General features: G+C 47.8%; 1 protein-coding gene and 1 long non-coding RNA gene across 7 annotated transcripts in view; both read left to right on the top strand.

The window, feature by feature from the left end:
* Positions 1-23413, top strand: part of MPP7 (MAGUK p55 scaffold protein 7) — a 424300-nt gene that overhangs the window by 167927 nt on the left and 232960 nt on the right. For 2 of the 6 annotated variants that reach the window (XM_067030592.1, XM_067030597.1), the window contains exon 2: positions 418-465. The exons of the other annotated variants lie outside the window; for them this stretch is intronic. The gene's annotated coding sequence lies outside the window, so the exon portion shown is untranslated. The remainder of the gene's footprint in view (positions 1-417; positions 466-23413) is intronic. 6 annotated transcript variants of the gene reach the window in all.
* On the top strand, positions 15529-16678 carry LOC136793957 (uncharacterized). Its single transcript, XR_010840061.1, has 3 exons — positions 15529-15645; positions 16036-16094; positions 16623-16678. It is a non-coding gene; the product is annotated as an uncharacterized lncRNA (long non-coding RNA).

A 23413-nucleotide genomic window follows, 5' to 3' on the forward strand; every position in this document is an offset into this window, starting at 1 on the left:
TCACCATGTGTTCACAAGTGAAATGAAGGTCATGAGTTTTAGCGGAAATGGCACAGTGAGGACTCTTGGAGCAGGTCCTCCCTTCCAGGTGCACTGCATTTCGGCCTTTTAATCGAGCAGCTCCCTGCACTGCATCAATATCGGTAGCTCTTACTCTCCAGAAGCAGGTGGTGCACTTCACGCCCACTTTGCAGGTACATAAACTCAAGAGCCCTAGAGATGAAGGGTATTCTGCCCCAGGTTTGTAGACTCCTGCTATTATATACCTGTTATGGGTTTAATGCACGATCCAGTAAGGTTCCCACCGTCAAGCAAGCGTCTGCATACCGATTTGATTCCCATGTACACCAGTCAGAGGTGGTGATGGTTTTTTCCAAGTCAAATATTCTTAGGCTTTTTTTTTTTTTTTCCTCCTAGGTTGCTAAGATAGTTTGAATTTCACCAGAAAGGTGATTTTTCACACAGGTAAGAAAACCTGGTGGTGCTATGTGAAAAATCTCTATTTTAAGTTTTGGGAGGTTTTCCACATTAGAAACTCTTATCTTCTTTGTTTGCATCTCTGGCTTAGCATTGGACTTGAGTTATTCATAAGGCAAGTAAAACTGAAGCATAACACATTTTGGTTATGATTTTGTTTCAGGAAGTTTTTACTGTAAATTTAGAAGTGTCGAACATGGAAAAATCATCTCTTCCTTGATGAGAGTAAATCAAGGGAGTTTGGGGGTTAACGGCACGTGGGGTTAGATGGGTAGTTGAGAGGGTACCCTTGAATAATGTCAAGGCTTGGGGAACCCAGGGAGTTGTTAGGTTATGTTAAATTTATTAGTCATCAGGAACATGGAAGTGTCTTATTTATTACTGAATGGAGCTGTTTAATCATGAAGCAACATCTTGTTTTCATGGCAGGTCCTCTGCTGGATGGAACATGTACATTTCGACATAACTTATTTGTCATGTAAGGCATCCCTTACATATAGGGCTTGTCCATTCGGCTCTGATTCTGTTTACTCATTTATTTGTTTTTGCATTAAGTTTCACTCCTCTGGTCAAATTAAAATTTCTAGCACCCAAGCAGAACATTCCGTAAAGAAACCTTTATCATCTGCTAATTTGTACAGAAAGTGAGATCTCTTCTGATGAGCACCCCTTGCAGTGTGGGACGTTGGAGAGAGATTGCGGCTGCGTGTAGGGTATTTACCTGTATTCTTAGCTAGGGCCTGTAGCCCCCATGCGATTTTCAGGGTTTCTACCCTTCAAAAAAGATTTAATTACGACATTACACAGCTTCCACTAGATGGTGCACTGGGTGTTGTTTACTGGAGATTTCAATCAGATTTTTTTTGTTTTTATTAAGAGCATTTCACTGACAAAGATACACATGTGCTGCAGCTGTCATCACTGAAATTCACACAGGTCGCGGTCAGTGATTGAAGTCAGCTTTATTAAATGAGATTATTTGGAAGGACATGGCAGCTTAATTTAAAGTGAGGGAAGTTGTTAGTAATTTTAGAAACGACAGCTAAAAAGCTCTCGGGTTCTTGCTGTGCTGAGGAACCTAGAACAGAGCGTGCATTTATTGGTCCTTATTTATGTACCCTTGAACTGGTTTGTGTTTTGTTGAAATCTGACGTGAACTCTGATGAGCTGTTTGAGCGTGCTTTTATGCTTTGCCTTCTTAGATTACTGATTCTTTAAACGAAGAGGTAGGATAAAGTGGCTATATACAGCAAGATTATTTGATGCCTGCTATGAACGAATACTTAAACATCTTTTTTTTTTCCAGGCACGTAAAACAGTTTTTATTCCTTGAATGCTCACTTCGTAAATCTTCCCATTCTTTTGGGAAAGCATGATTGTCAGCTTCACTTAGGAAAGAGCGGGGAGCTTGCTTTCTCCCTTGGGTGGCGGAAGCTTGCTTGTTCCTGGCCTGGTTACTGGTTAAATTGCTTGTCACCGATGGTTACAGAAAGGAGATGAGAAAGCACAGCCGCGGCTTTGGTAAGATGCCGTGCCGTTTTAGGGTTAGAAATGGCAGGGTTAGTGCCCAGGAAGGACTAGTTAGGGTGACTGCATTTTGTGACATGTTTTGCGGAAAGCACTGGACTTTTAAAAGGCAGCGCAAAGCACTCAGGTGAGAAGGTCTGTGGGCGGTCGGTGTGTGTCCGTGTGACCCAGTTCCGCCGAGCTTTGTGTGGGCAGGAGAGCTTGGGTAGGTCGTTTGCTTCTTGGAACCCGCTCTGGTCCTCAGGGGAGCTGAGGGTGGTTTGGGAGGGGACAATAAGTAGGTGCCGCTCCTTGCAGGAAGGGAACTCCTGGCGGGGCTGCGGACGGAAACGCTGCCTGAGCGTGGGCGACCCCGAGTCCGGGAGCGCACGCTCGGAGTCAGGGTGACAGACGCCCCGTGGTCCAGGCTCGGGCTGCTTAATGCTGCCGGCTGCAAATGTATGTGAAAGAAGTAGACTCCTGAGCTTGGTGAAATGAATGACTTGTGTTTGCAAGTGAGTGGCTTAAGGGAGTCATTTGGCCTGTGATAGGTTCTCCAACCTGGGCTTGAACTTACCTCTGATACTCGGTCTTCCATTCCCTTTGGAAAAACGCGTTATTAGAAATAGGGAAGCTTGAGTACGCATGGAGCTGGGGTGTTCATATTGGGCAGCTGATTTGGGGACGGAAGAAGGCACTGGTCTGAATACTGCTTTGAGAAGAGAAGGGTCCGGTAGGGTGCCCTGGAGGGCTGGTCCAGCCAAGGGGCAGGGAAAACTTTAGCTCTTACTGCTGTAGTCTGTACAGTAAAAGCCTCTGATTAGCTTCGCTCGTGATGATCACAACGTATAAAAGACAGTGCCTCCATATGTGTACTCACAGCAAGTTGCATCACGAGAATCAAACATTTCTGAGGGTTGTAAACTTCTTTTTTTGGCGCTTGGAAGTTTGTGGAGATGAGGTTGTAAAAATTTGGAGTGGAGCTAAGGATGGAAAGGATTGTGGAGCCATGGACCAAGATTTGCCAAGCTTCTGTAGCTGATATTCAAAATATTTTTTTTCTCTTCCTAATATGGCTTGGGATTTAAATTGTGAAGATTGTGTTTGGACCTCTGTGCTCCCTTGCGTGTTTGGAATGTAGCTCAGTCCCCAGTAAGGCCCATCAGAGTTGACTAGTTTTTAGACGGTCTAATCAGGGTACAGAGTCCAGGGGGAGGAGGTATCATGCTGTGGGGGACGAGGAAATGAATTAATATCATTTAGATCTTTTTAAAATAGGGTCACAGTTTCGCATTTTGGAATTTTCAAAATGGTAGTCTTGTCACCTTTAACACCCGTAGAGCTGAGCCTGAAAACTTTAGCGTGAGCTTCTCAAACTTCATCATTCCTCAGAGTCACCCGAGGGCTTGTTAAAACTCAGCTGGCTGCTTCATTCCCGCAGAGAACCACTGACAAGATTCCAGCGGGGAATGTAAACGTGCTGGTTAAGAACCCAGGCTTTGAATCCCTGCTTTGCCTGTTATTCCTTCTTTGACATCAGGAAACTTTCTTACCTCTGGTTTTCCATGTCTAAAGTGGGAATCATGTAGTATGTTGTTGGGAGTATTTCGTGACCTCACGTGTGTATACAAACTTGTAGGACATTGCCTGGAGCGTTGCAAGCATGCAGTAAAAAATGCTGGCTTTTAATCATAGAAGTCAACTAGTGAGTGAAATAACTAGAATCCTGAACGTTGTGAAGTTGAGCTATGTTCCTTACGGACAGAAACTTTTATCTTTATCCTCATTTCCCTGCCGTGTGCTATGGGAGGGATACGTGAGTACTCAACTTCTGTTTAATGAATGAAGGGAAAGTTTGTGGATCCTAATAATTTTCCAGAAACCTTTTTAGAGACATAGAACATTCACCTCGCTGGTGTCTTTTCCCCCCTCTAAAAAGCTTGAACTCTTTGGTCAAAATATATTGGACTCGAGCTGTAATCACTGTAGTCCATACTTTACAGAACAGGAATCTTAAAGGAGGTTCCTTGGGGTTCACTTACAGTGCAGCACCTGGATGTTCTTCAGAACATCTGCAGTCTCCCCCGGAGAATGGTGACTGGACTTGATGCCCTGGATGCAGTTCCTGGAGATCTTCCCGAAGCTTGCTGGATGCCTGGTTCCCTTCCCACGGCTCTCTGAGAGCCTTCTTCTCTCTGGCCGTCCCCTGGATAGGAGCCCCTCCCTTCCCATCGCTTCCTGCCACAATCACCCATTTTATTTCCACTGTAGCAGTTGTCACACGCTTAACCATAGCTTTATCTGTTTCCTCTTCATTGTTTCCTTCACTGGAATGTCAGCTCTGAGGGCAGGGACCTGATCTTCTCTACTGTGTCCCCAGCACGGGCGCAGTGCCTGGTGAACGGGCCTGCCGGTTCAGTGAAGGGGCGTGTGAGATGGAGAGCCCTCTCCCAGATCAGGTGTGCAGACCTGAGTTAGTGGTCCTCTGTCACTACTGGTCCATGCAGAGCCTCTCGTGTTATTTTATTGCGTTTCCCCCTTTTCTCCTCACAGCACCCTGTCTCAGGCATAGGTGTGATTTCCTGGAGTTCTGCAAGGTTATTAGCTGGTCTGGCTGTGCCCGGTTTCTCTTCCCACATTCTTGCTGGCTCTTGATAATTTCTGACCTTATGATTTTTTTCTAACCTGATGCCACAGACGGAGCATCTGGGCACGTATGTTACCGTTCTTGTTTGCAATTCTCTGATTACTGGTGCAGTTAAGTGTCTTATCAGACGCTTATTAAGTGTGTGGGTTTCCCTTTCTGTGAATTGGCCCTGACATATTTGTCTGTATTTAATTTCTTTGCAGGGGGAGCAATCTGGGATATTTTAATGGCTGGCTTTTCTTTGGGGTGTTCTATGAAGATGACCATTTCATCTTTACATAATGGCCATTTGTCATGTCCTTCCAGTTCTTGCTCTCTGTGTGTGTTCTTGCCTCACTGCATTTGTCTCGACTTGCGATGACGCGTTGAACATTAGCAGAGATGGTGGCCGCTGGGTCACTTTAATACCCTACAGGGAGTGCATTCTTAGTTTTGCCTTTAATTGGGAGATTTCATTTTTTTAAATTGTATTTGATTTCATTTTTTAAAACTTTGTTGTGACTTCACTGTCGTTTAAAAAACTGGAGAAGTAAGCAGAGAATTCTCTTCCTGATCTTCGTAAGGAAACTGACCTAGATGGTACATAGCTCTTAACCCTGAAAAGTTACAGTTGTCTGTATTGAGGTTTCTAAATTAAATATTTGAATTATTTTCATCAGGCTTTTCCAAAGTAAGTTGTATATGATGCCTCTGGTTAGTTGAAAGCCATCTTGGGTTTGGAAAAACAAAGCAGAAATCGTTATGCATCTTATACCGTGAATTTTAAAAACTTTATTCAAGTGTAAGATACACCTAGAAAAGTACGCACACCATATACCTAGAAATATGTAATGCATCTGTCCTAAGTGTGTGGCTCACTGAGTTTTCACAGAGCAAACACACTTGTGTAACCAGCGTTCAGGTGAGGAAACAGAGCGTGGCAGGACCCCAGAGGCCGTCTCCCTACTCATTTTCCTGACCCTGACTTGTAACGATGTGGAGTAGTTTGGGTTCCCCGTCACCCGGCTCCCGCTGGGCTCCCAGCTTTGTTCGAGGGAGAAATCAAAGTCACGTCTGAGAGCTTTGAAGAAGCATGACCTCGACTCCAGTTCTCACAGCTGTTGTTTTCAAACCTTTGGTCACAGTACCACTTCACACTCTTAATATTAAGGATGTTTTGTCTGTGTGGGTTGTATCTATGAATATTTACTGGGTTAGAACTTCAAACAGGAAATTTTATTTATAAATTCATTAAAAAATAATAACCCCATTATATGTTAACATAAATAACTTCTTTGTGAAAAAGAACTTGATTAAAATAATTGAGAAGTGGGACATCATTTTACATTTTTGCAGCTCTTTTTAATGTCTGGCTTAGTAAAGACAGCTGCATTTTCGTATCTGTTTCTGTATTCAGTCTGTTGTGATTTATTGTTTGGCTGAAATATATGAAGATAATCCCACCTTATACAGACCTGCAGTTGGAAAAGAGAGGAGTATTTTAGTATTCTTTTTAGGTAATCATTATTTGAGCCTACACTAAAACTCTGTAAGTGGTGGTTCCTTAAAGTTGAGTTGCAGGGTAGAAGCTGAACCCCAATCAAAGTTTTCTCGCTCTGTTACATTTAAATCTATCGGTCTTTCTTGTACTTTGAATCTTTTTACCCATACGTGATTGAGAAAATATTCATTCATGGAATTATATAAATCTGCCAAATATTGGCATGTGTTATGATACCATTTGAAAAAAACCATTTGTAGGCTCACCAGTGAGCCCATCGGAAGAATCTGTGAGTACTGAGAAGGCTTTCAGGAAAGTTCCTGGAGGCAGGTATAATTTTTCCGAAAACGGAATTTCTGCTTGAAAGCTTGAATTTTATTATTGGCAACAAACATTTCAGGTGTTTTCCTTGAAGCGTCTGGCTCACTGGGTTCAGTTTTGAGAAAATGTTTACCATGTACCCAACTTTGTCTTCCAGTTATTTATATAAGAATTAACTGCTCTGTGGGCGCTCAAAACTGCTAGTTCAGCGCTTACACGTAGAGCAACTGGCACAATTTCTTTTCCTCGAGATGACCGTCCTTCTCCAGTGGACAGCTCAGGCTCTTATGGGCACTTCCTGTATCGTCACGCAGCATATTAAAAAGATATGCATTCGAGGGTCAAGATTTCACCCAGTTGTTAGTTTCCACCGTTTCTTCAGGGATATTCGTAGGTGAAACTGGTGCTGTCTCCCCCTTGAGTTCCTCATGGTGAGGACTGCAGTTTTGCCCGGCACAGTTGGTGCCCCTGCCCTGCTTCGTGCTAAGGTGCCAGCGATTTTACACGCCCGGCTTGAATATCATCAGTGCGAATGTCAGTGTAGTGAAAAGCACGACCTCTCAGCGTTGTTACACAAATAGTTTTTATGTCCTGAAAGGTTCTTAGAAGTCCCAGGATTTCCTGGACCCTGAGAGCAAAGAGCTGGCACCTAGCATGTCCTCCAGCGCGGCGGAGGGCCAGCCCCTCGTTCTGATGTCTCCCTGGCGGTGCTGAACCAGACCCAGCTTCTTCGCCTCCTTACTCCTAACGCGATCTTCTTAGAAGCAGGGCCTTGCCGCTTCTCGGCTCAGCTCGGCTGTATTTTTCCCAGTGAAAGAAAGTTTAGTAACACTAGAAAAGCAAATATTTCTGAGATCAGCAACTCCAGACGTATATGAAGCTGTGCATTTTGCTGTCGTAACGCAGTAAACACATCCACAAACATGCTATTACTTGGTTGATTTTTCAGATCGTTTTAGATGGAGATAATCACAGAGACCTGGAAGAAATGTCCTGTGCGTCGTGTATCAAAAAATATTTGCTTGGTAACATCATAATTAAGAAGAATTATAACAGCTAGTAACCTGTTGTGATGCTCTCAATTTAATGCGTGGTTTAACCTGTGCTTCTGTTCTTTTATTTCCTGTAAATGCTAATCTGATCTTGATTTGATTCAGTTTCTATTTTTTTTGGCAAAATTGCTTCATAGCTGGTTGAGTGTACTGGTGGCTGGATTCAGGCGGTGTTGGTTGTCTCTCTGTGATGTTCCTGGTCATTGATAATCATTGCCTAGATCCATTATCTTATTAGGGGTTTGCAAAATCGTGATATTTAAATTCTGTCTTCCTTTTAAATTTATTAGGATTTTTTTTTTTTTTTCGGTACGCAGGCCTCTCACCGCTGTGGCCTCTCCTGTTGCGGAGCACAGGCTCCGGATGCGCAGGCGCAGCGGCCACGGCTCACGGGCACAGCCGCTCCACGGCACGTGGGATCCTCCCGGACCGGGGCACGAACCCGCGTCCCCTGCATCGGCAGGCGGACTCTCAACCGCTGCGCCACCAGGGAAGCCCCTAGGACATTTTAATAAAGGGAAAGTATATTATTTGAGATGTAGTTAGTAGAGAAAAGGCAGCTTAAATGTTCGATTCAAAAAAATTAGTTTTCAGATATGTTCAGGATGAAGAAATTGGTCTGTCATTTTTCTTTGAAACACCAAGCTAAATTGCACTGGTTTGTAGAAGTAGGTAAATCCAAAGGAAACGATTAACAGAAAAGTCCTTTTGTTGTATTCTTCAAGTAGCTTAACTCATTTGAAATAAAATATAATAGTAGACACATCTTGGTGCTATTAAAGGAATTGGAATTTTTTTTAGTTAAACCAGGATTTTTCTTGCCTCTAGAATAATGTATTTATTGCATGTAATTATCCTTTTACGTATCTTACATTGTGTTCTGAGAGCAGATTTGAAAGTGTGTAAGGCATCCTGCCTTGAAGGTGCCGATGGTGCAGTAAAATCGGTGAAAAGTTGACCGTGTATATAAATTTGTCACTGGCATTCTGTGGGTCACAATATTTCCCCCTTAAAAATTTATAATGCTGAGCAATGGATGATAGAAGTTAAAGCTTTCTTTGGAAAAACGAAAGCAGTAGGTAAAACTGATTGTGTGAGGAGCAAGTTAAATGGAACTAGAGTGGCTGTTGGATTCGGGGGAGAGGAGGAGAGGCAGGGGCCTCCCGTCCTGCCCTGCAGAGGTTCACCCAGATTCCTGCCCGGCCCACGACGACTGGCTTGGGGCAGGTCCCTCAGCTTCAGGTCAGGCTGGTTTTTCGCTGCCCCTCCCTCCCCGCCTTCCTTCTCATAACTTGAGTGATTGCTGAATGCGCGATACTTAGTACCTAGATGACAAAAGATCACAGAAATATCTGTACGTTGGTGACCCTCCTGGGCCCCGAGTCATACCCGTGATCGGTAGTGGGATATTCTTCACACACTAGTTGGTCCTGCACCCTTTCCTCGCGTGTGAATTTCAGATTGGTGTCCTCAGCAAAGTGCTTTATCTCATTACCCTGGCACATAGTTTCAGGACTACGATTTGTTAACTTGTTTTCGGTGCAGTGTCTCACAATTTGTAAATGACAGCTAAAGTGATTTTGATTTGGCTTCTGGTGTCCTCCGTGTTTCTGATCTCCAGAGGACTCCAGAACTGGGTAATTAAATTCACTCTTTTGCATATGGAGCCTAAAGTATCCCTCAGGGACAGACTGTGACTGGTAAGGCGGGACTGCTTATCAGAATAGACATTTTCCTGTCTGAGAATAATTGTGGACTTAATCAATAAAAGCTTTGGAATGCTTTAGCAGACTGGCGACAGGCTTGGAGTTTACAAATGATCGCTGCCGTTTTTCGGTCCCTTGCTGTAAGCCAGGCAGGCACTGTGCTGAGCTAGCTCTCCTTAGATACTTATGCTTAATTCTTACAGCAGCCCTTTAAGTTATTGTCATTTTTATTTTGCAGACGGGATAAAACAAGTCATGGAGAAGTTAAATAATTTGCCCTGAGTCATATGACTAGGAAGGGGTAAAAGCTTGGATTCAAACCCACGTCACCTGTTCTTCTAAACATCAGAGAGCAGATGGTGTGAGAGTATCATATGATTTGAACTCTTAGCGGAATTTTTCTCTCCTTTATACATCTTCAGTCTTTCTTTGTTTGGCTCCTTATCTTAACCTGGACAAGCACAAGTCTAGCAGTTTCCACCAAAGTGCAGCCCTCAGTGACAGAAGTTTGCCCGGGAGAAGTCTGAGGGCTCTTCGAAGAGTAGCCCCCCACAAGCACAAAGCTGTTCTGAAGTGTATGTTTGACCTGATGGGTTGAACGTCACTTGCCATTGTGTAAAGTTGACATTCCGGGAGGCTGTGTCATTTTTACGCCCACCCTTCATCCTCCACAAGAGACCTCAGTTTGAGGGCAAGTCCGTGGGACCTTGCGGAGACGTCCTGGCCACATGTGGGCTCTGGGTGATTCTCCCTGTTGGCGTGGTGAGGTCGGGAGGGCAGCAGGGCCCCGGCACGGTGTTGGGGGGACACTGGTGAGGGGGCGACTTGGGGGGGCCGCCGCGGCGGGGCGGGGCTGGATGCGGATCCGGGCGGAGGCTGAGTGAGCTGATGGCCGGGTGGGGCGCTCACTTCTGCTCCTCAGACGGTGTCATCTCTTCTCCGTTCCTGCTGCTGGCTCCTCCTCTTGCTCCTGTCCCTCAGTTGCGGCTTCAGTCCTCGATCTGTCTTCAGACCCCGCCCCCCCCCCACCGCCGTACGCGCGCATGCGCACGCGCACGCGCACAGCGTGGCTTCGCCCGCCGCCTGGCTTCCGGCCGCGCTCTCTGTGCGAGCAGCTCCGGAGTGCCGGGGTTCCAGCAAGCTCGGGTCCGCTGGGCCCGCCGGAGCCTCGTTGGCGGGAGTCGGTTTGCAGTTGCTTTGTGGCATCCCCTGCATGTTTGAATGTCTCAGAGTTAGCGCTGGTTTCAGCTGCTCTTCCCCCTGAGACCGACTGTGACGGGTTTATTGGGCCGCCTGCAAATGGGCAGGAAGGGAACATTTGCATGTCCGCTGTGGGCTCCCCTCAGACCCCTGTTTAATCAGCCAAGGGGGCAGAACTCACTGGAAGTTTGAGCCGAGGAATTCCCTTCTCCGGCCTGTGGTTCCCGGTGAAGCGTGTGTCTGCCTGCGACAACCTCAGGGCTGACGTCGAGTTTCCAGCGGATCTACGGGAACAATCGAGTACTTCCTTTGACGAGAATGTGCAACAACACGAGGTTCTACGATTTTTTAAACTAAGCTTAGCTTCTTCAAGGCCAGAAGCCTCCTCGTGAGGCTGCCGGGCTGACGTTCTGGATGGTGGCTACACCTCCCGTCTCCCGTGCCCTGGGCAGTCTGCGTCTCCAACTCGCTTCCTAGTTTAGTTGATATTTGTTGCCCTGGTCCCTGAAAACCTTAAGGCCATATGCACATATCTTAATGGTTAAGGATGTAGACTGTAAAACAGAAACATTGTTTTGCAGACCACTTGCTTGAGGTACGACTGACATACGAAAAGCGGAACGTACTGGATGTCTGCAATTTAATGAGTGCACATTTCGAGATAAGTGTACGTCTGAGAAATCATTGGTACACTCTGTGCCATGAACCTCTTCATCACCTCCAAAAGTTTCTTCCTGCCCTCCGTGTTATTATTTTTCGGTAAGAATACTTGGCATAAGGTCTGCCCTCTGAGCAGATTAAGAATACCGTGTGGTGCTGTATCTGTAGGCGCTGTGCTGTGCAAATGTCTGGGACTTGCATCTCCTGTAACTGAAACTTTGTACCCTTTGTCTCATGCCTCCCCGCGCCCCCCTGTCCCCGGCCCCTGGAGACCACCGCTCCACTCTTTGCTCTGGGAGTCTGCCTTTTTACATCGATCACCGAAGCAGTGCCATGTAGCGTCTCTGCCTGTGCCCGGCCTGTTTCACGCACCGCAGGATCCTCCAGGTTCATCCACATCGCCAAATGGCCAGATTTCCTCCTCCTTTAAGGCTGAGTAATATTCTCAACAATTTTGGATTCAAATTCCAGCTCTGCTCGTTGCCGGTCTTAGGAACGAAGGCACATCATTTGCTCTAAGCCTCCGTTTTCTTACCTGAAGCCGGCTGGCGGCAGTGCCTGCCTCCAGCGAGGGTGGCGAGAGCCCTTGGCGTCGCGTCTGGCACCAGTCGAAGGTCCACAGTGGCAGCTGCTATTCCTTGTTAATTAGCAGTGCGGTTGGCGACCCTACAGGGCCGGTTTCCCGTCTCTGCCGTCCGTCAGCGAGCAGATGCCGTCACGTCTTCCTTCCCGGGGTCTCGCCGCCGCCGCCTCGGAGAGCTGTCCGCCTGGTCTCCCGTGCAGGCGGCTGTGACGGCTCGCCCTGCCCTTCACGGTCTCTCCAGCTTCCGTGGAGAAGGTCTGCCGTCCGTCCTTCGCTCTCCCCCACCGGGCCCACGTGTTATTCTTTCTTCCCCGCCGCCCACTCTGGTCACGTGTAGGGCCGCGTCCCGGGACGTGCCTCGTGCTCTGTGTTGTCTTTGCTGACATCCTGGCTTTGCTGCAGGTGCCCACCGTCTGTCACGGGCAGTCGTGACCTTGCTGTGTGCAGGGCTCCCGGGTCGGAGGTGCTCAGGCCTCGGGCCTCACCCCCCCGCCCCCGCCCCCCGCGCGTCTTGGCTGGGCCCTGGCCTGCCTTTAGAGGTCCAGAGTCTAAGAAGCTTCATTAGTCTGTTGCTGTTATTAAACTAGAGTCCAGAGCACTAGAAACCCACCTGTCTCCTTTATGCCTAAACCCCGTGAAAAGGAATTTCACTCCCGGAGATGTGAGCTGCAGTATCACTGGGTTGCTTCTTTCTGTCTCAGTCTTCCTAAAACTCAAGTGTTGAGTGGGTGCACAGTACTGTTTCCTTTTGATGTGTTTTTGTTCTCTTAGTTTAAGGGATCTTGGCAGTGGCTAAAATGACTCTCTTGTTGGTTAAAAAAAAAAAAAGTGGGGGGATTGTGAGATGCACGAACGAGTTCATCTGTTCCTTGTGTGGAATCCCTGCTGACCTGGACGCCGCCGTGCCAGCCCCTGTTGCGTTCTGGGCGCCGCGGGGAAGCTGGGGCTCCCAGGCCTTTGTCCATTCAGGTGGCCTGACCTGCACCGCATCCTGCGTCATGATCGTCTTACGGGATCGTGTCGCTACGGGTAAGATTGAATTTCCTTGGCTTTGATGCGCGGGGCGGCGGCGGGGTGGGGGTGGGGTGGGGGTGGGGTGGGTGCATCTTAAGATTAAGAGACCGAGAGGAGGCAGCGTGTCCTTGAGGGCGGGGCCTTGCCCTCTTCTTGCTTCGCTGCTGCTGCCGCCGCCGTCTGGGTTGAGGGATGGCGGAGCGAATGCGTGGCTCTCCTCCGGAACGTGCTGTGTGCATCTCAGAGTGAGCACATGAGGATGCTGCTGCGGAGGTTTGCCCCTGCGCTGCCGCGCGCCCGCTGGGGCCTTGCGGGGGGGAGGCCGGGGGAGGGAGGGGAGGGTGGGGAAAGGGGGGGGAGGGCATTTATGCAGAGTTGTCTCCAGCAGCCTCTTCTTCCTTCTGGAATCTTCCTCTCAGCTCCCCTGGGAGACACGGAGGCCAGTGCTCTTTCCTAGCTGTCGCCGCTGAGGACTCACCCGTGATTAAGGCCCACCAGATAGAGAGGAATTCCAGGGTACTGAGCCCAGGGTTCAGACCTGCTCATTACACCATTGTGTTTCCAGAAATGCGTCCCAAAGAGAAGCTGGCTGCTGGGTGAAGTGAGTTTCACCCAGTGGTGCTGGGGTCACCCAGGCAAGACAGGTCAGACATGCTCTGTGTGGTAGTATTTTCATTAGGTGAGAGATTGGATCCTTTTTTTTTTTTTTTTTTGAATAATTTGGGTAAAATTTCAGAAATACTGAGTGGCGAAGAGACCAGGGTAAATACCATATGAACTTCACCCCAGATTAACAGACATTAACATTTTGGCGTATTTGTTTCAGATTTTTTTTTTAATGAAAGAAAGGAAACTGTAGATAAAGTTGAAGCATAATTTGTTGCCTTTCCCAGTTCTCTTGCCTTTTCTTCCCCACAAACAATTGCTAATATGAATTTGTATCCTTCCATCTTTTTCTAAATGTGCTTTTACGTAGAGATCTTTCTATCCTTTTAAGGGCATATACGGTGTTAAAATGATCCGCAGCAGAAAAGATATACTGCATGTTTTGTTCTGTTACTTGTTGTTAAAAAATTGTCTGTTTTGAGAGTAGCCAGCCTTGGAGACACGGAGATCAGATGACATTTTCAATTCTAATTTTTTGTATTGTCTGCAGATGTCTTCTGTTTGTACCTAAAATTGCTAATGGAAATCCATCATTGGTTTCCTGATATTTAATAGGAATCCTTATTTGTTTGTAATGCCTTAAATTGATTAGAATTTTTAAAAATTGCTACCATTAGTAAGTTGAAAGCCTAATTTGTGGCTAAAATTTCCACATTACTTCAGCAGATGGTCTCAATATTCTGTGTTTCAAAAAGATGCTGCAAAGATACTGCATTGGGTGTGGAATCGTTGGTAGGGGGTGAGTGGGTGGCCGGGAGTTCTTGTCTTGAGCTGACACACGTAGAACCGCTGTTGCTAGGGCCGCTCAGGGAAGGTGCGATTGTGTGGGGAAGTGTGTTATTAAATGTTTTTTCCCTTTTTTTGGCTAACAGTTGTTAGTTTTTTTTAACATTAGAACATGTCTCCTTTGGTGTAAGAAATATACCTAAATATAACATTAGTACTTATCATATGAATCTTGCCTGTTCTTCTCGGCAAGCTCCGGTGTCACTGTCCCCACTGCCTGGTGGGCGTTGCACGTGAATCTCTCATCTTGACCTCGTGCAAAGACTAAAACTGGAAAAACAGGTCCACTTTTAAATGTACCCAATTCCTGTTTATGGCATCACTATCCTTTTCATATCTAAGATTAGGAACTGTAGAGTCGTCTTTGAATTCCGTCTCTTTATTTTTCACTTTTAGATCTGCTTTCCCCCCACCCCCCGACATTCTACTGCACCGATCTCTTGTGTTCTAATGGCATTGCTGTCTTTCTGGTCTAGGTCTGCTCACCTCTGACTTAGCTCACTGCGGCTGCTGCTTTGCTGAATATGCAGCCTTCGGTGTCCCCTGTACCCAGTTATCAGATTTAAAAACACTGCCCACATTACCCTGTTTGCAAAGAGGACTTCTCCCCCATGGACCCTTAAGGGCTCTGAAGTTGCTATAATCAAGCCCCAGTTCTCTCGCTTACCAACTCTATGACCTTGAATACGTTGTCAATATTCTGAGACTCAGTTTCCTCACGTGTAAATTGAGGCAGTAACAATAGTGTTTAGGGTAGAGGGCTGTCAAGGGCGTGAAGTCAGAGAACACACCTGGAAGTATGGTAGCAGGCGCGGTCCAATGTTTGGGCAGTAATTACTAATCAGATCAAGTTTTTAATCCTTTTACCCAGGTTTCATTGTTCTTCATATTGTTCTGCTCTCTAAGTAGTCAGCTGTAACCGTCTAAAACTATAAACTGGTTGTGTGATCAGTTTAGTCTCGTTGAACTTTAACCCCTTTCCTTCCAATCAGACCTTTGCATGCGTGTAAACCCGGGATCCTGTAAATACATACACCCGCAGGATGGGGTGCCTCAGAGTTTTCTGCCTGTAATGTCTTTCTTTTTGTTTATATTCTGTCCATTCTTTAATAATCAAACTCAGAGGCCCTCGTTTCTGTTTTTATGTTCCCCCCTTTTTTTCAGCACTAACTTACAGCAATGGATTATTCTGTTTGTCTTTATATAACACCTCCTTGTTAGTTTCGTACCTATCTCAGTTATAAGTCCCTTCTGGGCTGGGCCCGTATTGTGAACGACTCTCGCAGCCTAACCATTGCTGAGTACTTAATAACGTCTTGGTGACGCTTGCCACTTGGTAACATTCGTGCTTTGGGGTAAAAATCGTGGCGCTCTCTTTGGCCAGGACTGCTTCACACGTGAAGGAGCGTTGATATGTGTGGACTCAGCAGAGCCGTGCTGCAGGAGTACGGTGGCGTGTACGATGGACAGGGTTTCTGCTCTCCTTTGAAGGGAAGGCCGCCGTCAGACACGAGCTGGGAGGAAGTGAGCTCAGCAGGGCACAGGAGGTACGGGTCGTAGCCGGAGCAGAGGAGCGGAGCGAGGCCGGGGCTCCCCCTGCGGAAGGGGTGGTCCAACAGAGGCTCGCCGCCTGCGGGACCTGGAACAGTGTTTGGGGCAGAGGGGACAGTGTACGTGGGAAAGAGGGGCCGAGACAGAGCTCGGCGCGGTGCAGACTAGACGTGCTTAAGACCGGAGCTCTGTTTTGTGTTTTCCGCATCTTTTTTTTCTGGAAGTCGAGTCGATTTCCAGTGCCGTGTCAGTTTCTGCCGTAGAGCACAGTGACCGGGTCACACACACGCACACAGATGTTCACACACACGTGCTCGTTCATGTTGTTTCCCAGTGCCGTTTATCACAGGATACCCGTTGAGCGAGCGCCCTGTGCTCTACCGTAGGACCCTGCTGTTCATCCGAGGCTGGAGCTCCGAGCGTGGCCTCCGTCCCGGGCGAGCTGGTGAGACGTTGGCCCCCGTCTTCTCAAGCCACATTCCGGAGTTTTAGATTAGATTCGAAGAGCCAGTTTCCAGGGAGGGAGGGAGGGAGCTAAGGAGCCTGTAGGACCCATGTGTGGGTGCGGACGTGCGCGCACGCTGTGTTTAGCGATCGCGGCGCGGGGGCCCGTGGCCGGCGCGTCGCGGGGGCGGCTGTAGGCGCACGGCCAGGCCGGGGCAGCGGCGCAGGGCGCCAAGTGGGCTGATCCCGGAGGCATCGGGAAGGTGGCGGGACGCGGCGATCGGCTCCATGTAGGAGGGTCTGCGTGGGCATCTGCGTGGATGCGAGGGTGCGGGGGTCGGGGCAGGTTTGGGAAGTAGCGGAAAGACGTTCCGTTTTAAACGTGGTGAGTCGGAGGGGGCCTCTGGCGTGAAGCCAGGGCGGCGCTTGGTCACACGCTGGGCGTTGGGCCGGGGAAGGCCGCGGGCGGGGGGGCGACTAGAGATTGCGCTTCCAGGTGACAGCTGCAGCCAAACTTGTTATTCTCCAGTGGCAGCGTTTCCAGGTTCAACGATACCTTTTAGGTGTGGAGCTTCACGATTTTGGCTGGCTGTTTCGCAGAGATCTGTTGCGTACCTGTGACTAAAAAGGCACAACGTTAAGCTCTGGGCAGATGCAAAGAAGAATATCTGGTTTTCCTCTTGGGACTTGAACGTCGAAGGATAAACGACCTAAAAATTGAGCAAAGCACAACGGAGCATGGTTTGCTGAAAGGCACGTAGCGAGGGTAGCCGTGTTTGCCGATTATTTACGGTGTAGGATTTGAGGGCGTGGTGAGGAAGGTGGTTGAGTTTTGCAAGAAGGCAGGCCTCTTTCCCTTTGGGTAGCAGGAAGCAGGTCGAGGTGGTGCAGGCGGCTCTGGGGCGGAGCCGTGACCCTTGGGTCTGCGTGGCGTGGACGCTGCGTGAGCACCGGATGCGACGCGTGGCTGGGATGGCGCAGTAAACCCGTTGTGTTACTGGTCGTGGAGCCGAAGCGCCCTGGTCCGCTGAGAGGCCATGAGAAAGTTGGCGTGTTTCATGTAACTGTATTGTTTCGTTTCCATGGTGTTACTGTGGTGTGAAACGCTTTTGCTTGTTGACGAGTACGGGGCAGAGTTTAGGGAGCCTTCGTGACTCTAGATGCAGTGCTTTCTCACCGGAGTTCTGAGATCTGTGTCTCTGTGGCTTTGGTTATTCGTGCGGGGATGGGAGTAAAGGTCTGTGAGGTCTGACAAGTGCAGAGCTCTCAGCGGTGAATGCCAAGAACGCCGTGCTCCGGTGGAGAGGAGCTGCTTTCACGGCGTCGGCGTCTGCGTCTTGCGATCGCCCTCTTGATGTCATTTGTCTTTAAGCCGACGGAAGACTTTCAGACTCTGCGCTTTCGTGGGCTCTTCTTCTGATCCCTGAAGCGTCCAGGTGGGTGTGGGTGAGAGAACTGGGTGTGAAGGTGGGTGGGTTTCTGTATTTCCCTGAGGTTGCTCTTCCTACTGTGCTGGGTACCTGCTTATATGGATGTTTTGCGTTACTTTATAGCCGCACCAGTAAAGGGTCCGCCTGAGAAATCTCGACAGAGGCGTCGATCTGAATGCTTTTACTCTGTCTCAGGCTGTCATCTTTCTCTTGATAGAATTCTTCTGTGATGGTACCAGATGACACAGAAAAGACTCCTGGTTAATTTAGGTGGCACTGACTTACCAGTCTCTTTCGGGCTGCTCCGGGTAACGGTAGAACCGTTTACACCAGGTAGTTTTGTTCATAAAATGACACTGTGGGTTGTTTCACTCGGCTGACGACGAAACCATTATTCTTCATAGGAGGCAGTGGTAGGTGGTAAGATTTAACCAGTGTGTGAAACACCTGAAACTGCGCCAGCACCTCCAGGCATCAGTGTCCCGGTAGCCTTTCACCTTCCAGTTCTCTTTCTTTCTTTTTATAAAAATGTCCGTGTGTTTCTAAAAGTAAAAGTATATACAACATTAAAATCCAAGCAAATCTTTATGAAAATTCAGTTAATGAGAAGATGAAATCTAGTGGAGGGAAGCCTTTCCCTGTATTTGATGACTCATCAGCAGTTGCTACTGGAACTAAATTATTTTCTAGATGGTGTTTCCAGCTGTTAGATGGTTGCAAATAGCAATTCCTTGAAATGTCATCTCTTTTCATTATTTGAGGATCTATCAGTACCTGCCATTACCTCTATTAATTATTTTATATATATACACACACATATATGTATATGAATTTCTATCATACATATTTAATGTATGTACAGAAATAGATAAAACTTTTACAAGTAGGCCACATAAAGTGCCCATAATTTTCACAAGGTGGACACACCTGTGGAAATAGCAGGTGTATTTGAGTATATTTGAGTGTACTTTACAAATAATTATCTTTGGTTTGTGTAACAGGAAGAAGCGTTGATTAAGCCATGAATCTCAAGGTGCATTTTAGTTTGGCTGAAGATGTCTGGTTATTCATATCTCGGGTGTTTTTCTGACTTAAACGGTCAAGGTCAAGCTACGTGGGTGAGAGCCTTGCTCACTCGTTAGTGGGCCTGAGTGTCAGAGGTGAGTCTTAACCACACCTCCGTCAGCTGCCCTGAAGGTGAGGCGCGTGGGCGCTTCATTCACAAGGGCATTGTTGTTGCTTCCCAGCTCTATGGGAGAATCTTAGCCCTGCCCTCAGACTTCTATCAGGGCAGGTGGATTTGTGTATGTCTCACAAAAGTCTTGTTAAAGTGTTGTTTGAAAGAAGTAGTATTGAGGGAGGCGTCTTAAAGGATATGTAGATCATACATTATACTAGCTATTTTATTTTATTTTAAAAAATCTTTCTGTTATTTATTTATTTGGCTGTGCCAGGTCTTAGTTGCGGCTTGTGAGCTCCTTAGTTGCGGCTTGTGAGCTCCTTCGTTGCGGCTTGTGAGCTCCTTCGTTGCGGCATGCACACGGGATCTAGTTCCCCGACCAGGGATCGAACTTGGACCCCTGCATTGGGAGCGTGGAGTCTTAACCACTGCGCCACCAGGGAAGTCCCACTAGCTATTTTAAAATACACTCCTGTATCAAGCCAGATTCATCTGAGCACAGCATCGTTGTATCATGTTTTATGGACAGACCAAGTTTTACTGACTTGTTAGTTGGTGTGACGTTGGCGGGTGTTGTCAGGAAGTCCCCTAGACATGTTACAGATTCTCTGGCCACATCACCTGTTAGTTTACCTTCTCAGATAAAGCAGATGGGTTTCAGAGTCTGTGACCGTTGTCTGTACTTAAGTGAAATATTCTGCGGGTTTCCCTGCTCCTTCCAGAAGGATAGGCTGCATATCTGCAGGGAGCACCTGGCCGGTGTGGCTTGAATCCCCTTTGCTTAGAAATTGTTTGTGAGCACCTTGGTGTCTTTCTGAATTAAGCACATGAAAAAAATTTCATTTTTTCTTCAAACTTAATTTTTTTAGATCACTTTTAGTTTCACAGCAAGACTGAGGGGAAGCTACAGAGATTTCCCCCGTACTGCCCGCCCTACACGCACAGCCTCCCCACCAGAGGCTGCGTCTATTACGGTCGAAGACCCTACATGGACACGTCGTAATCCCTCAGGTAGCTCACATTACGGTCCACACTTGGTGCTGTGCATTCTCCGGCTGGGGATGAATGTACAAGGACGTGTCTCCATCATTATGGATATTGTACAGAGTATATTCGCTGCTGTAAAAGTCCTCTGTGCTCTGTCTTTTCGTTCCTCTCCGCATCTCAACCCCTGGCAGCCACTGACTTTTTTTTTTTTTTTTTACTGTCTTTGTAGTTTTTTCTTTTCCAGAATGTCATATAGTTGGAGTCATAGTATAGTGGCTTCTTTCATTTAGTAATTTGCATTTAAGCTTCTTCCATGTCTTTTTGTGGCTTGACAGCTCATTTCTTTTTAGCTCTGAAGAATATTCGCTTGTCTGGATGGACCGTAGTTCATAAATCTGTTCACCTACTGAAGGACATCTTGGTTGCATCCAGATTTTGGCGGTTATGAATAAAGCTGCTGTAAACGGGCCTCCCTGGTGGCGCAGTGGTTGAGGGTCCGCCTGCCAATGCAGGGGACACGGGTTCGAGCCCCGGTCCGGGAGGATCCCACGTGCCGCGGAGCGGCTGGGCCCGTGAGCCGTGGCCGCTGAGCCTGCGCGTCCGGAGCCTGTGCTCCGCAACGGGAGAGGCCACAGCAGTGAGAGGCCCGCGTACCGCAAAAACAAACAAAACACAAAGCTGCTGTAAACATCAGTGTGCAGGTTTTTGTGTGGACATACATTTTCAGCTCCTTTGGGTAAATACCAAGGAGTGTAATTGTTGGATCTTATGGTTTTGTAAGGAACTGCCAAAGTGTCTTCCGAAGTGGCTGCACCGTTTGGCGTTCCCACCGGCAGTGACGAGAGCTCCTGTCGCTCCCCATCCTCCCGGCACTGGGTGGCGTCAGGGCTCTGGTTTTGGCCACTCTGATAGCTGTGCAGTGGCGTCTCATTGTTAGTCGCATTTCCTGGATGACATATGCTGTGGCCATTTGGCTTCTGGCTTGTCTTCAGATTCTCTTGACGTTGTCTCTTGTAGAGCAGAAGTATTTAATGACGTGCGTGCAGCTTGTCAACTGTTTCTTTCACGGATTGTGCCTTTGGGACTGTATCTAAAAGTCATTGTCACACCCAAGATCATCTAGATTTTCTTCTGTGTCATCTTTTAGGGGTTTTATAATTTTGCATTTTACACAGAGGTGTGTGACCCACTTTGTGAAACATTTTGACGAACATAATTTTTCTTGAGTGATTCGTGATTTTATTTTATTTTATTTTTTTAAATTTTAGTTTAATTTATTTATTTTTGGCTGTGTTGGGTCCCTGTTTCCGCGCGAGGGCCTCCTCTAGTTGCGGCAAGCGGGGGCCACTCTTCATCGCAGTGTGCAGGCCTCTCACTGTCACGGCCTCTCTTGTTGCGGAGCACAGGCTCCAGACGCGCAGGCTCAGTAATTGTGGCTCACGGACCCAGTTGCTCCGTGGCATGTGGGATCTTCCCAGACCAGGTCTCGAACCCGTGTCCCCTTCATTGGCAGGCACACTCCCAACCACTGCGCCACCAGGGAAGCCCCTCGTGATTTTAATTGAGCATTAATAGCATGCCACTTTAAATTAGTGTTTGGGGTGATGTTTATTTCTCTCCTTTTGTACTTTTCCTTGTTGCTTACATTGTTTATAATGACTGTTTATCATTTTTCCCCCCAAACGAGCTTTTTTTCTAAATCAACTTCATTGAGGTACTATTTATCTACAATAAAATGCACGTTTTAAGTGAACCTCTCAGTGAATTTTGACAAATTTAGACCCTCAATCAAGACATAGGACATTTCATCACACAGACCTTTCCCAGTGAGTCCTGCCACCACAGCTCCGGCAACGACTCATCTGCTTTCTGTCACGTTATATTAGACTTGCCTCCTCTAGCAGCATGTAGATGATATAACACAGTGTATATTCTTTTTGTGACTGCTTGCCTCTGGTCAGCATAATGTTTTTTAAAAATTAAAAAGTTTCTCATACAATGTTTAAAGGGTACTTTTCATTTACAGTTATTACAAAACGTTGGCTCTTGATTAATATAATTTTTTTAAAAGATTAAAGCACACTAGTTGCCGTTCGTGACAAGGTAGAACAATTCTGCCTTAGGTACTGTGAATCTGCTTCTCCGGATCCTGCCGGCTGTTCAGCTTACTGTTGTACTAAAACATCCAAAACGCAGATGGCTGGGGGCAGCCCGTCCTCGGCCTCATTTCGTGTTATTCAGGGAAGTGTAGCGTGTGCTTATTTCAGAGAACTTGCGTCTCCAAACGGCTCTCTCCTTCTCAAAACCAGTAGCCCAAGCAGTACAGCTGCTGGTATCTGATAAACCCCAGTCCAGCAGCTTCCTCAGCGACGTGTTTAACTTGCGGTCACTTGGTATTTTTATACATCTTTTACCATAAACACTTCCATTTCCTACCGAACGTGTAAGAAAGTAAGATGGAGGGTCCTCACGCTGCACACTGGCGGTGCCTGGTAACCGAGTCGTGAGGTGGACACGTGCGCCCTTCCCCGAACTCGTCTGTTTTCCCTCCCACCCTCCCTCCCTCCTTCCCCTTCTTATTGAAACGATGGCTTTAAATGTCACTTAAAGCCTCTGAACCGCCGGGTGCCTGTGTCCTGTGACTGCAGTGGCCTTAGAGGAGAAGCAGAGACTTTGTGCCGAAGGAAAGTGCAGCCATGATGCTCTCAGCTGGGATTTGCTGCAGCTTCATCCTTGCACACGCTGGAGTCTGCACGTCCCTCACAGAGAGCTCACGTATGCCTGGATCCTCGAAGCTTTTCACCCTCGTAACTGGCCGTCTCAGAGTCCAGCGGCACCTCCCGGCCTTGAGTCATCGAATGGAGCAGCTGGAACGGGTCTTGGAGATGCTGGGATTCGTCTAGTTAGCCCTTGGGATGGGAGACGCCAGCGGAGGCCTGAGCGTGGGTCACTGTTACCGGGAGAACCTCAGGGCCAGGACTCGAGCCCTCTCCGCGTGACTCCAGCTCAGGTCTCTCTCCTGGGCTGAGCATGTCTGCTGCCATTTCAGTAAACAAAGGATGCTGTGGCCCTTAAGCCCTCAGCCTCGGCCGGTGTGGCCCGAGGGGACTCAGGGTGGAGAAAAGCAGGACACCGGCCCCAGCGAGCTGAGGTGCACAGCAAAGGAATGAGTTCAGTGAGCCCAGACTCTTGCATCTTCCTGTACAGAGAAAAGTGCTGACTTCATTAACTCGATACCTGGTTTTCTTTAATTAACAGCCTTCTTTTGATGTTCCCATGGCCTCTTTGTTGTTGAAACTCCCACATATCCTGCCCCCCCAGCCCCCCAGCCCCCCAGCCTCTTTAGTCCCTCAGGGCTACCTGAGAGGCTGCCTCCTGGGCTTAAGTCCTCAGCAGGTCTGTTGCATAAAACGTAGCTCTCAACTTCCAGTTCATGCATTTTATTTTTTTTATTTATTGCGGTACGCGGGCTTCTCACCGTCGTGGCCTCTCCCGTTGCGGAGCACAGGCTCCGGACGCGCAGGCGCGGCGGCCACGGCTCACGGGCGCAGCCGCTCCGCGGCACGTGGGATCTTCCCGGACCGGGGCTCGAACCCGCGTCCCCCGCATCGGCAGGCAGACCCTCAACCACTGCGCCACCAGGGAAGCCCCCATGCATTTTGTTTTAGTCGACATTAGTATCCTGTCGTTTTTGAACTCCTCAGTCTTATGCACACTGAGTTA

Source organism: Kogia breviceps, chromosome 3 (genome assembly GCF_026419965.1).
Source record: "Kogia breviceps isolate mKogBre1 chromosome 3, mKogBre1 haplotype 1, whole genome shotgun sequence".
NCBI lineage: Eukaryota > Metazoa > Chordata > Mammalia > Artiodactyla > Physeteridae > Kogia > Kogia breviceps.